Raw genomic sequence first — 12482 nt, forward strand, 5'->3', positions numbered from 1 at the left:
TAAGCTTCCTCCCCTCTACCTGCAAATACAAATAAAGTTTATCAGATTGAGTGGAAATGAATGTCTGTTCTTTGGGAGCCACAAACTGAATCATAGTGCTGGACCTGGATGGGGTCTCAGAGGTCATCTAGTCCAACCTCCCCCCCACCCAATCAATAAACAAGCATGCTTTGTTGTTGTTGTTGTTCAGTCATCCAATTGTGTCTAACTCTTTGGTACCCCATGGACCACAGCTTGCCAGGACCTTCTGTCTTCCACCATCTCTCAAGTCTGTCCAAGCTCATGTTCATTGCTTCCATGACACTATCCATTCATCTCATCCTCTGCCATCCCCTTTTCTTTTTGCCTTCAGTCTTTCCCAGAATCCAGGTCTTTTCCAATAAATTCTGTCTTCTCATTGTGTGGCCAAAGTATTTTACTTTCAGCTTTAGTATTTGACCTTGCAGTGAATAACCTGAATTAATTTCTTTGATTATTGACTGATTTGATCTTTTTGCTGCCCAAGGGACTCTCAGAAGTCTTCTCCAGGACCACAATTCCTAAGTATTGATTCTGTGGTGCTCAGCTTTCCTTATATTATGGCTCTCATGGCCATCCATTACCACTGGAAAAGTCATAGCTTTAACTGCATGGACCTTTGTTAGCAAGGTGATGTCTCTGCTTTTTAGTATGTTGTCCAGATTTCCCATAGTTTTCCTTCCAAGGAGCAAGTGTTGTTTAATTTCCTGGCTGTAGTCATCACTGTCTGCAGTGATCTTTGAGTCCAAAAATATAAAATCTGACACTGCTTCCATCTCCTTGCTAGGAAGTTATGAGATCAATTGCCAAAATCTTAGTTTTTTGATGTTAAGCTTTTACACTCTCCTCTTTTACTCTCATCAAAAGGCTTCTTTATTCTTCACTTCCATCAGAGTGGTATCTGCCTGCACATCTGAGATTGTTGATATTTTTCCTGGCAACCTTAATTCTGGCTTTTGATCCATCCAGCCTGGCATTTTGCATGATGTACTTTGCATATAAGTTAAATAAATAAGATATTAATATACAGCTTTGTCACAATCATTTTCCAATCTTAAACCAATCAGTTGTTTCGTGTTTGGTTCTAACTGTTGCTTCTTAGCCTGCATACATGTTCCTCAGGAAGTAAGTAAGATGGTCTGGGACTCCCATCTGTTTGAGGACCTGCCACGTTTTGTTGCAATGTACACAGTCAGAGGTTTTATTTAGTGAAGTCAATGAAGCAGAAGTAGATGTTTTTCTGGAACTCCCCTGCTTTCTCCATAATCCAGTGAATGGTGGCAATTTGGTCCATAGTTCCTCTGCCTCTTCAAAAACTAGCCTGCTCCTCTGATAATTCTTGGTTCACATATTGCTGAAGCCTAGCATGCAGAATCTTGAACATAACCTTGATGGCATATGCAATGAATTCAATTGTTCAATAATTGGAATATTCCTTGGCATTGTCCTTCTTTAAGACTGGGACACAAACTGATCTTTTTCAATCTAGCGCCCACTGTTAAGTTTTCCAAATTTGCTGGCAGAGTGAGTGCAGCACTTTACCAGTATGATCTTTTAGGGTTTTAAATAACTTACCTGGAATTCCATCATCTCCACCAACCTTATTCCTAGGAATGCTTCCTAAGGCCCACTTGGCTTCACTCTCCGGGATGTCTGACTCCGGATCAGTAGCCACACCATCATCCTTCTTGGTGACATTAAGATCTTTCTTGTATAGTTCTTCTGTGGATTCTTGCCTTTTCTTCTTAATCTCTTCTTCTTCTGTTCAGTCCCTACCATTTGTGTATTTTACCATATCCATTTTTGCATGAGGAAACCCCTTGACAGTCTTGTATGACAGTAATGTTGAACTGTTTGCTTTGGATTCAAATAGACCCCATTTGGTCAGGTTTGAGATAATACCCCAGTACTGCTTTGGTCGCCCTTTTATTACCAACTGTGAGGGCCACTCCATCTCTTTGAGGGATTCCTTGCCCACAGTAGTAGATGTAGTAATCACCTGAATTAAGCTCACCCCCTCCCAGTCCATTCAATTTCACTGACACCCAAGATGTCCATGTCTAATGTTTCCATCTCCTGGTTGACCACACCCAGCTTACCTTGGTTCATAGATCTTACGCTCCAGGCTCCTCCACGATATTGCATCAGTTTTTTCTTTCATCACCAGCCAGATTCGAGGCTGAGTTTCCTTTCAGCTCTGGCCACTTCATTAGTGCTGGAGCTGCTGGTACTTGTCCTCTACTCTTCCTCAGTGGTGTACTGGACTTCTTCTGACCTGACGGGCTCATCTTCCAATGGCATCTCTTTTATCATTTCAGTAATCTATGAATTAAGAACCCACTCAGTCCTAGGCACTGTGCTAAGTACTGGGGATACAAAGTCATTGCCCTCAAGGAGCTTACATCCTAATGGGGAAGACAAATGTTTGTAGACAGTCAATAAACATTTATTAAGACACCTACTATGTTCCAGGTGCAATCCTAAGCCCTGGGGATACACAAAGAAGTAAAAGATAGCCCCAGCCCTCAAGGAACTTACAATCTAATATAGGGCAAAGCACATACAAAGTAAATGCCAAGTAATCTTGGAGGGGGGAGGGAAAGAGGAAATGTCTAGTACCTAGCAGGACCAGAAAAGGCTTCCTGTAGAAGGTGGCTCATGAAGTGAGGCGCTCCAAAAGACAGAAGCGAAGAGAGCAAGCATCCCAGGCATGGAAGACAATCGATGCAAAGGTGGGCGGATGGCCAATGGGATGTCACATGTGAGGAACAGAGAGTCCAAGAGCCCCTATTTTAGGGATCAAGAAACTAAAGTTCTGGGAAATGAGTTAACTCGCTCACAGCACACAAGAATGTGTCCATGTGCACACAGAGTCCACACTGGAAGAGATTCACTCAAGTCCCCAGCAGAACCTCCTGGCCCAGTGGAGGAATCCAAGGGTTGATGGAGAATTCACAGCTGAGGTGAAACAATCTCTTCTCTTGCCTCCCCAAAGGTCACTCTAGAGTTTCTCTTCAGGCAGGAGCAGCACAGCATGAGGTGGTGGAACAATGGAGGAGGAGATGACCACTAGTCAGTAAAGAAGGTGGTCTAGTCCTTGAACCCTAGCCCTAGAGCTGGAAGGGACCTTCAAGGCCAGCTTGTCCAACTCCCTCATTTTTTACTGATGAGGAAACTGAGGCTCAGGCGGGTTAAATGGCTTATCCAAGGTCACTCAATGAGTAGATGGCAGAGCCAGGATTCTGGGTCATGCCGCCTCTCTTCTTCATATCACACTGTAGTGCTACATACAATGTCCCCATACATACTATATTCCCCAAACACAAGCATGTCACTGATGAAGCAAAGAAGCGAGTGTCAACATATCTGTACTTTACTGACCCAAGCCGGAGGGGAGCACATGGAAAATCCTTCTCCTCTTGTATTTGAGGATTCAGTTAATGAAGCATGAGGTGCAGCAGAAAGAGTCATGGCTGAGACAGGGCATGATCAATATTTATATTTCCTAACCTTGAAAATAAAAAGAACTCATTCATTTGATCAGTCGGTGACTGGCACGCACACTAGCCTCTCCACCAAAGGATCTCAAGTCTGGTGTTTATCGCAAGATCATGATGGCAGAGAAGAGAGCTTCATTTTGCTTTTTTTTCATTTGTGATGCTGATTAAGGATCAATCAACTCATTGGCAAGCATCTGCCAAGTGTCTACTATGGGCTCACCAATGCGCTAAACCCTGGAGATAAAAATTAAATAGCAACTACCCTCAACGAGCTTCCTACATCCTAATGGGGGTGACCGCATGTATAACAACATGTAGGTGTACACTCAGGTGCCAATCGCTGTCAATAGCTATTGGGGTGAGGCTGACCACCTCGAGTCTCTCCCTGCCCCAATCTACCCTCCAATCAACCACCAAAGTGATTTTCCTAAAGCATTGCTCTGACCATATCACCCCCTCACTCAATAAACTGCAGTGGCTCCCTATGGCCTCCAGGATCAAACACAAAATGCTCTGTTTGCCATTCCAAGCCTTTCATAAGCTGGCCCCTCTTACCTTTTCAGTCTTCTAATACCTTACTTCCTAACACATCCTCTTCCATCCAGCGACACCAGCCTCTGGACTGTTCCACCAATAAGACCCTCTATCTTGGCTCTGGGCATTTTCCCGGGCTGTGCCCCATCCCTGGAACACTCTCCTCCCTCCTCTCCAAATATCGACCTCCCTGGCTTCCTTTATGTCCCAACTAAAATCTTGTTTTCTACAGAAAAACATCCTTAACCCCTCTTAATTCCGGTGCCTCCCCTCTGCTAATTATTTCCTATTTATCTTGTATTTGGCTTGATTTGTATATATTTGTATCCCCCATTAACTGTAAGCTCCTTGAGGGCAGGGTCTGTCTTTTTTTCTCTAGCAAAGAATAAGAGATTAAGAAGTTAGAACTCATATTTGGAGAGGGAGATCTTTTAAATCTAAAAGATTCTTCTATTTTCATGAAATCTCCCCAGGGACAGTATCTTCTTGCTTCTTGGCTTTTTTTTTTTTTAAACAACACAGTAAGGCATTCTTCCTGCAAGTGAAACTGTTATCTCCACCAGGGATTGTGTATGGAATATCCTCATAGGCTACTTGGACCATTGGCTTGAAGATGGAAACTACCATAGAGACCAGAGTCACAGTGAGGTTAAGGTTTTGCTTGGGGTTACGCACTTTAATTCTCTTTGGAAATAAATCAGAAGTTAGCTTAAGAACTTAACTACATTTCAACAAGAAATCAGGAGAAAGATCTGATTAAATAGCAATTAAAACTCAAGTTAAAATAAAGTTAATTCCTCCACACTCCCACTACGGAGGCCACACTAGATTCCAGTTACAGCCTACAAGCAAGCCTCCAGATCTTTTTTCTAAATTCATTAGAAACTGCTCCCAAGTCCTGTCTTTCCTTCACGAATACCTGCCCATTTGTTAATTACTTGGCTATTTCACAGAGATACTTGATTTTGCTTTTAGACAGACAGGACACAAGGAAGCAGTTTTCTAAGTAAACAGAAAGGCACATTTCTTGTTTCAAGGGCTTTCTTAAGAACAGAGAAACTACAGGAACCCATCCAAACACACACACACACACACACACACACACACACACACATGAATGTTCCTCCAAGTTCTGGGATCCTGGACTTTGAAAACTGGTCCCCAAGTGGTCCCACAGCTGTGGTTCTCCACTTGACAGGTCCCAATGTCTGTCCTCCCAACCCCAAGACCCACCATTGTATGTGACTAAGAAGGAAAGCCATGCTTGGCCACACAAACTGACCAAGAAGCCCAACTCTGATTGAGAAAGGACAACCAGTCCTTAATGACATTTAGATTAGCCAGATAAAGATATCTCACAAGACAGTGGAATACTAGATTGAGAGCTGGGAAGTACCTCAAAGACCATCTGGTCCAATTCCCACCCCTCCCCTCCCATCTTACTGATAGGGAAGCTGAAGCCCAGGGAAGTTAGAATAGAATTTCCAAACATTCAATGTTTAGAAATCCCTGACATTCCTGCCTTCTGCACACTCAATCCATGTCCTTGTTGGGATGACTGGATTGCTGAAACTAGGTTCCTCAGTTTCCCCAAATGAAAAATCAGGGAATGTTTAGAATAGCTATTCTGGTACAAGGGGGAAAGTACTAACTTTGCAGTTGAAAGCCCTAAATTCAAATCTTGCCTCTGATGTTTGCCTAACTGGACATTGGACAAATCACTTAACACTCCTGGGCCCCAATTTCTTCATTTGTAAAATGAGAGGCTTAGACTAGATGGCCTCTGAGGTCTTTTCTATGGTCCCGTGATGCTTTCTACTCTCAAGTGATGATTCTTGGGGCTCATCTTACCAAGGCAGGGGGGGGTCTCCACCACCAAGTCTGTCTGTCCTTGTAGACCCCGCCTGTCTGAAGGCAAACAGGAAGACAGGGCCCAGTGTATTGGACCCCAGCTATGGGGGTTGGCAGTGCTGATGTCTTCCACATGGGCATGACACGCTGTAACTGGGTCCAGCTGCTCAGAAAGTGCCACATTCCATTGTCAGGAATGAAGGGATGCTAGATGCCAAGGGTGTCCCAGTTCCCATGGAGTATCTCCAAAGGGCTTGGGGACACCCGTCAGTCCCTTGGCCTGGACAGTTCCTTCCGTATCTAGACTCTGAAGCAGCAAGGACATTACAGAATAATTCCTAATGCCTGCCAGCCCTTGGCATCTGCCTCCTGGGTGACAAGAAAGGACCAAGAGCTTGGAGAATATCGGACTCCACTGAAATAGTTAACAGAGGCTCCGCAATGGCGACGGTGACGACGACACCCCTCGTTCTCCCTCTTCTGTGGTCAGGAGCAGCTGAAGTGACGGCAACATCATGGAACATCTCCAGCTTCGGAGCCAGGCTTCTGAGGCTGGTTTTATTTCTATCACATGTGGTGGGGAGAAGCGTCTGATGATGTGTGCTGTTTTCTTTGGGGGTTGCCAGAGAGCCTCCTAAAATCAATGATAGATGAAAGGCCTGGCTCGATTGTGGAGGCCGGTCCTCAGAATAACTCAACCCAGAAAGGCATTTGTTTGGGAATCCCAGAAAAATCCCCACCCCATCTGGGTGATGAGCAGGGTGACTCCTGGGGGCCCAAATACCAAAAAAAAAAAAAAAAGATTTTTAACTCAAACTGATCAACAGATAAACCAGATTTTTGCTGTAAAATGATAAACCTCACACAGCATGATCTCTGTCTCTTTCTTATAACAATAACTGGCATTTCTACAGCTTTAAAGTTTACAAAATACTTTATAATGTATATCTTCCCACTTTACAGATGAAGAAAACTGAGGCTCAGGCATGACCTGAGGTAGGAGGACCAGTCACATGTAGGTATTCCCTGTCTAGTTCCAGTCCAAGCAGCCACGTGGGAAACATGGAGGTGCCCCATTCCTGGCTGTGTGGCACTAAGGGATCCACACTGCGTGATGACGACAGGTCTTCAAATCAGTTGTAGAGCAAGATGAACAGGGTTCACGGAGTTGCTAGAGCTGCTAAGCTGGGAATGAGGGTGTATACAAAAGGGGCAACCCATGCCTCCTTCTCTCTTTCCTCTGTGGCTGAAAGGAGGTAGAACCCTTTGGGCTGGCCAATGGCAGCTGTCAGCACAAGGCTGCCTCTGTCTCCCTTGTGTTGCTTTCCCTGATTAGATGACTGAGTAGCAATGTTGATGTGAGAGTGCCCAGGCAGAGAGAGACCTTATGGACATTGCAAGGACTGGAGAGACTGCAGGATGACAGCTGGCATTTCCTTCTCCCTCCAGGTCTAGAGGAGAAAGTACGTGCAGCCTGTTCAGAGAGAAGTGGTACCTAGGCAGCTGAGAGAATCACAGTGCACACTGCTGGACCTGGAGTCAGGAGGACCTGAGTTCAAATCTTCCTTCAGACATTGTGTGACTCTGGACAAGTTACTTAACTACCATCTGCCTCAATTTCTTCAGCTGTAAGATGGGGATCATAATAGCACCTGCTTCCCAAGATTATTGTGAGGATCAAACAAGATTTTTTTATATTTTAGTTTTTACAATTACATGAAAAAGAAATTTTTAACATTCTTTAAAATTTTTTTGAGTTCCAAATTCTCTCCCTCCTTTCCTCCCCTACCCACTCATTGAGAAGGCAAGCAATTTGGTATAGGTTATACATGTGCAGTCATGCAAAACATATTTTCATATTAGTCATGTTGTGAAAGAAAACACAGACCAAAAAAAAGTCCCAAGAAAAATAAAGTGAGTGTGTGTGTGCGTGTGTGTGTGTGTGTGTGTGTGTGCGCTTCAATCTGCACTCAGACTCCATCAGTTCTTTCTCTGGAGGTGGACAGCGTTTTTCATCATGAGTCCTTCAGAATTGCCTTGGATCGCTGCATTACTGAGAATAGCTAAGTCATTCACTGTTGATCATTGTCATAATGTTGTCATTAAGTACAATGTTATGGTTCTGCTCACTTCCCTTTACATCAGGTCATGTAAGTCATTCCAGGTTTTTCTGAAGCCTGCCTGCTCCTCATTTCTTATAGCACAATAGTGTTCCATCACAAACACATACCACAACTTGTTCAGCCATTCCCCAATGGATGGGCATCCCTTCAATTTCCAATTCTCTGTCACCACAAAAAGAGCTGCTATAAATATTTGTGTGCATGTAAGTCCTTTTCCTTTTTTCAAAAAATCTCTTTGGGATACAGACCTGGGAGCAGTATTGCTGAGTCAAAGGGTATGTACAGTTTTAAGGACCTTTGGGCAAAATAATATTTGTAAAGTGCTTAGCACAATGCCTGGAATGTGTTGGTGCTTAATAAATGCTTATTCCCTCCCCCACTTCCCTTTCCCTGGTTCAGCAGAGAAACAGCAGCAGCAGCAGATAGGCGCAGTCCAACGCTGGATTGATCTATCCTTCTGAGGACTCAGAGCAGCTGGAAAGTGGAGTGATTCATCAATTATCAATTCAAAGACCTGAAGCAAACTTCATGAGTCCTTCACAATGGAAAAGAATGTTCAGGCCCAGGAGTCAAAGGTTATCCATTTCCCACACATTTTCTCTAAATGCGTGCCTCACTACCACTGTGACTTTACAATAATGTCTTTTCCCCATGAACTCTTTGTATATTGTTGGTTGAGTTAATTCTAAGTTTGGGGAATAATGAGTTGTACCAATGGTTCTTAATATACTTTCTCAGGAAATTCCTTTTCTAAAAGTTAATCAATCTCTACTGGCTAGCTGTTAATGGAGAACATACTGGTGGGGGCTCAAGAGCAGCAGTATAAAAATCCTATTCTTCAGGGTTACCACTATAGCTCTAAGAGGATATCAGTAACCACTGCCTGGGGACCCAGCCCACCATTTTGAGTTGGTGTCTGCTGGGGGAGTGGCTCCACAGAGGCAAATCCAGGACCCCAAAACAACTCATGCCACTGCTGGACTGGATAAATTCCTTCCTTATACTGAGCAAAGTGTGTCTCCTTCCATCCATTCCTATTGGTCTTGCCATGTGGAACAACACAGATAAAACAAAATCCTTTTGCCATGTGACTGCCTTCCAGATATTCAGAGATAGCCAGGTCTCTCTTCTCTAGTCTAAACATCTCCAGGTCCTTCATCCATTCATCCCTGGCACGTTTTCCAGGCCGTTAGCTGAACTGGTGACCTTTCCCCGGGACATGGCCTAATAACACTATTTCTTCCCTTGGCTTCTAGAAGCTGGCCTTTTCTCCATGTGAATGATCCATCCCTTTTGTGACACAGATAACACCACCATGGTGCCTCATGTGATGATGAAACTCCAAATACCAGTGACTTGGCAGAATCAGGAACTGAACATATTCCTGTCATTCAGAGTAAATTGCATAAAAAGTGCCCTAAATTTAGCCCATGACAGGCAGGAGGAAGAAGTAGCAATGCTTACCCTGAAACACTGCAAAGCCACTGCTAGGACTGCCAATGGCAGCGGTCTTGTGGAGGGAAGAAAGTCATCTGGTGGCTTCCTATTTTACTGAATCCTTTTAGTTAACCAGGTGTTGATTCTAAGCAAGTCACTTTTTAGTGCCCCAGGCAAATCTCTAAGAATATGTTACTCATCTCTGGATGGAATCTAAGAAGATTCATGAGTGGAATCAAAAGGCCCTCCATGGGCAGGATCCCCATGAACTCAACCGACAAGAGACGGACCAAATAAAAATCAGAGTCCAAGTAATGAAAATTTGTTTATCAAAGGAAAGGGGCTATGACAGTGATACGAAACTAGGTCATTACTACTAGAAATTATTGAAAGGTCATTCTTATGGAGCCCGGACTTAGTGACTGATGTAAATTTTGAAAGAAAATGGTAGAAATTATGCAACATATCCCTGCAGGCTGCAAGAACTTAGCAACCCTCCTCTACCCCCCAGTAAATAAAAGGCACCATTGAGCAACCAGATAGCAGCACTTTAAAGTTTGCAGGGTGCATTACTAGTATTATTTAATCCTCATAACAATCCAATAAGGTATGTACTATTGTTACATTCATTTACATTATTACATTCATTTTACAGATAGGGAAACTGAGGCAGACAGACATTAAGTGACTTGCTCAAGGTCAAACAGCTAGTAAGTGTATGAGTCAGGATTTGAACTCAGATCTTCCTGACTCCCAATCCAGCACTGTATCCACAGCACCACCTAGCTGCTTCAATCCATTCTTCTTCATAAATGTAGAGATGACAAAGCCCCACACGATGCACACACCCCCCAGAACATCCTTGAGGAGTAACAAAGTAATTCTACTGTAATGAGAGTGTCATCACAAGACAAACTGCTGTCCATGGCCATTCAGATACAGCACTGACTCATAAAAATGTGTAGTAATGTTTTAATACACACACCATACCAAATACTCTCAGTCTCCAAGTTACATGGAATGAAATGTTCTCAAAATGTAGAGACCTCAATATATGACAGCCGTGGGAGCACAGGGTAAAGAGCACGTTCTCCCATCTGCTGCTGGGCTTGTCTCAAAGACACTTTCAGGGAACCTATAGAAGATAAGCTCACTCCTCAATACTTTTATTCAGCTATAGAAATAGATATATTGCATTCTCCTGTGCAATAGTCTGCCTGATATCAATTGGAAAACGGGAGAATAATTTAGCTCATACCAATTCGGATCTGAACTCCATTGACTATAGGATGAGAATAAGAATAATAGATGTTGTGTTTCTACTAAGCTTTAAATTTTATAAATGAAGGACAAACAACAACCTCTGTGAGTAGAAAATGAGCTGCCCACTGAGGACCAAATTGGAACTGGCCAGTCAGACAACATGGTTTTCTTCCTTCCTTCCTTCTTTCCTTCCTCCCTTCCTTCCTTCCTCCCTTCCTTCCTTCCTCTCTTCCTTCCTTCCTTCTTTCTTTCCTTTTCTTCCTTCCTTCCTTCTCTTCCTTCCTTCCTCCCTTCCATCCTTCCTTCCTTCCTTCCTTCTTTCCTTCCTTCCTTCCTTCCTTCTTTCCTTCCTTCCTTCTTTCCTTCCTTCCTCCCTTCCTTCCTTCCCTTCCTTCCTTCCTTCTTTCCTTCCTTCCTTCCTTCTTTCCTTCCTTCCTTCTTTCCTTCCTTCCTCCCTTCCTTCCTTCCCTTCCTTCCTTCCTGCCTGCCTTCCTGCTTGCCTGCCTGCCTGCCTTCTTTCTCCTTTCTTTCTTTCTTTCTTTCTTTCTTTCTTTCTTTCTTTCTTTCTTTCTTTCTTTCTTTTCTTTCTTCCTTCCTTTCTTCCTCCCTTCCTTCCTTACTGCCTGCCCTCCTTCTTTCTTCCTTCCTTCTTTCCTTCTTTCTTTCTTTCTTCCCTTCTTTCCCTTCCCTCTCTTCACATAAGGTATCACTCCCTTACTTGAGGGTATTCTGCCCAAAGGGAATATAAATTTTAATCTCTGAAACTTTTTTTCTTTTTTCTGAATGGGTATTGCCTCAGTCAAACTGAGACCTGTTAAAGACTTTAGCTTGAAAAGGCCAAGGTTCCCCAATGCATTCTAGACCATCTCCAGTCCTCTTGATCCATATCTGGCCACTGGACCCAGATGGCTCTGGAGGAGTAAGTAAGACTGGCCCGGCCCTCCCTAACTTAAATTCAACTCACTTGCATGTCATGACATCACCTCCCTGACACCATGGTCCTCTTCAAGAATGAAGGCCAAACAGTAACAAAAACAACCAAACTTTTAATTTTATAAAGTACTTTCTTCACAGTGTCCCAGGAGGTGTGTAATGAATGTAGAAAAGGCCAAGGATTTGTCCTTGGTCCAACTAGACCCTCTACCCCAGCTCTTTGACCTCTGAACTTTCCAAACAAAGGAGACTGATACTTTCTACTGGAACCACACTACATCATAGCACAAAGAACTCCCAGGTGGAGAGAAGATGAAGGGATTTATTCTTCTTTCAACTTGGAATGGGAGGAGTGTCTCAAGTAAGTTAAATTCAATCTGTAGCCATGGGCGACAGGATGTTAAGTGGACAGTTTCCCAGGTACAGAGTCAGGGGCATTTGGTTGTGAAGAGCTCTTGGTGCACTGGAGAAAACTCATCACCGGGAATCAGTAAACCTGAGTTCAAGTCCTTGCTCTCGCACTAACTCATTGTGTGATCATGAACAGGTCCCTTAATTGGAGTGTAGTGTCTTGAATACAGGAGAGGCTTATTAGATGTTGGATTGAACTGAATTGAATCAGATGACAAGCTGCCCTCCACACAGGGCTGTGGTCACACTCAAAATGAGCTCACGTGTGGGGCAAAGCTTTGGGGGAAAAAGTAGAAAGCACTGAAAAATGTTATGTGTTATTGTTATTGTTGTCACAGCCCCAAAGGCAGGGGCCTCTAATGACTGAGGCTGTGGATCTCAAAGAGCCTCAGAGGGGTCATTGTGAATCCCA

This window comes from Trichosurus vulpecula, chromosome 6 (genome assembly GCF_011100635.1).
Source record: "Trichosurus vulpecula isolate mTriVul1 chromosome 6, mTriVul1.pri, whole genome shotgun sequence".
NCBI classification, from domain to species: Eukaryota; Metazoa; Chordata; class Mammalia; order Diprotodontia; family Phalangeridae; genus Trichosurus; species Trichosurus vulpecula.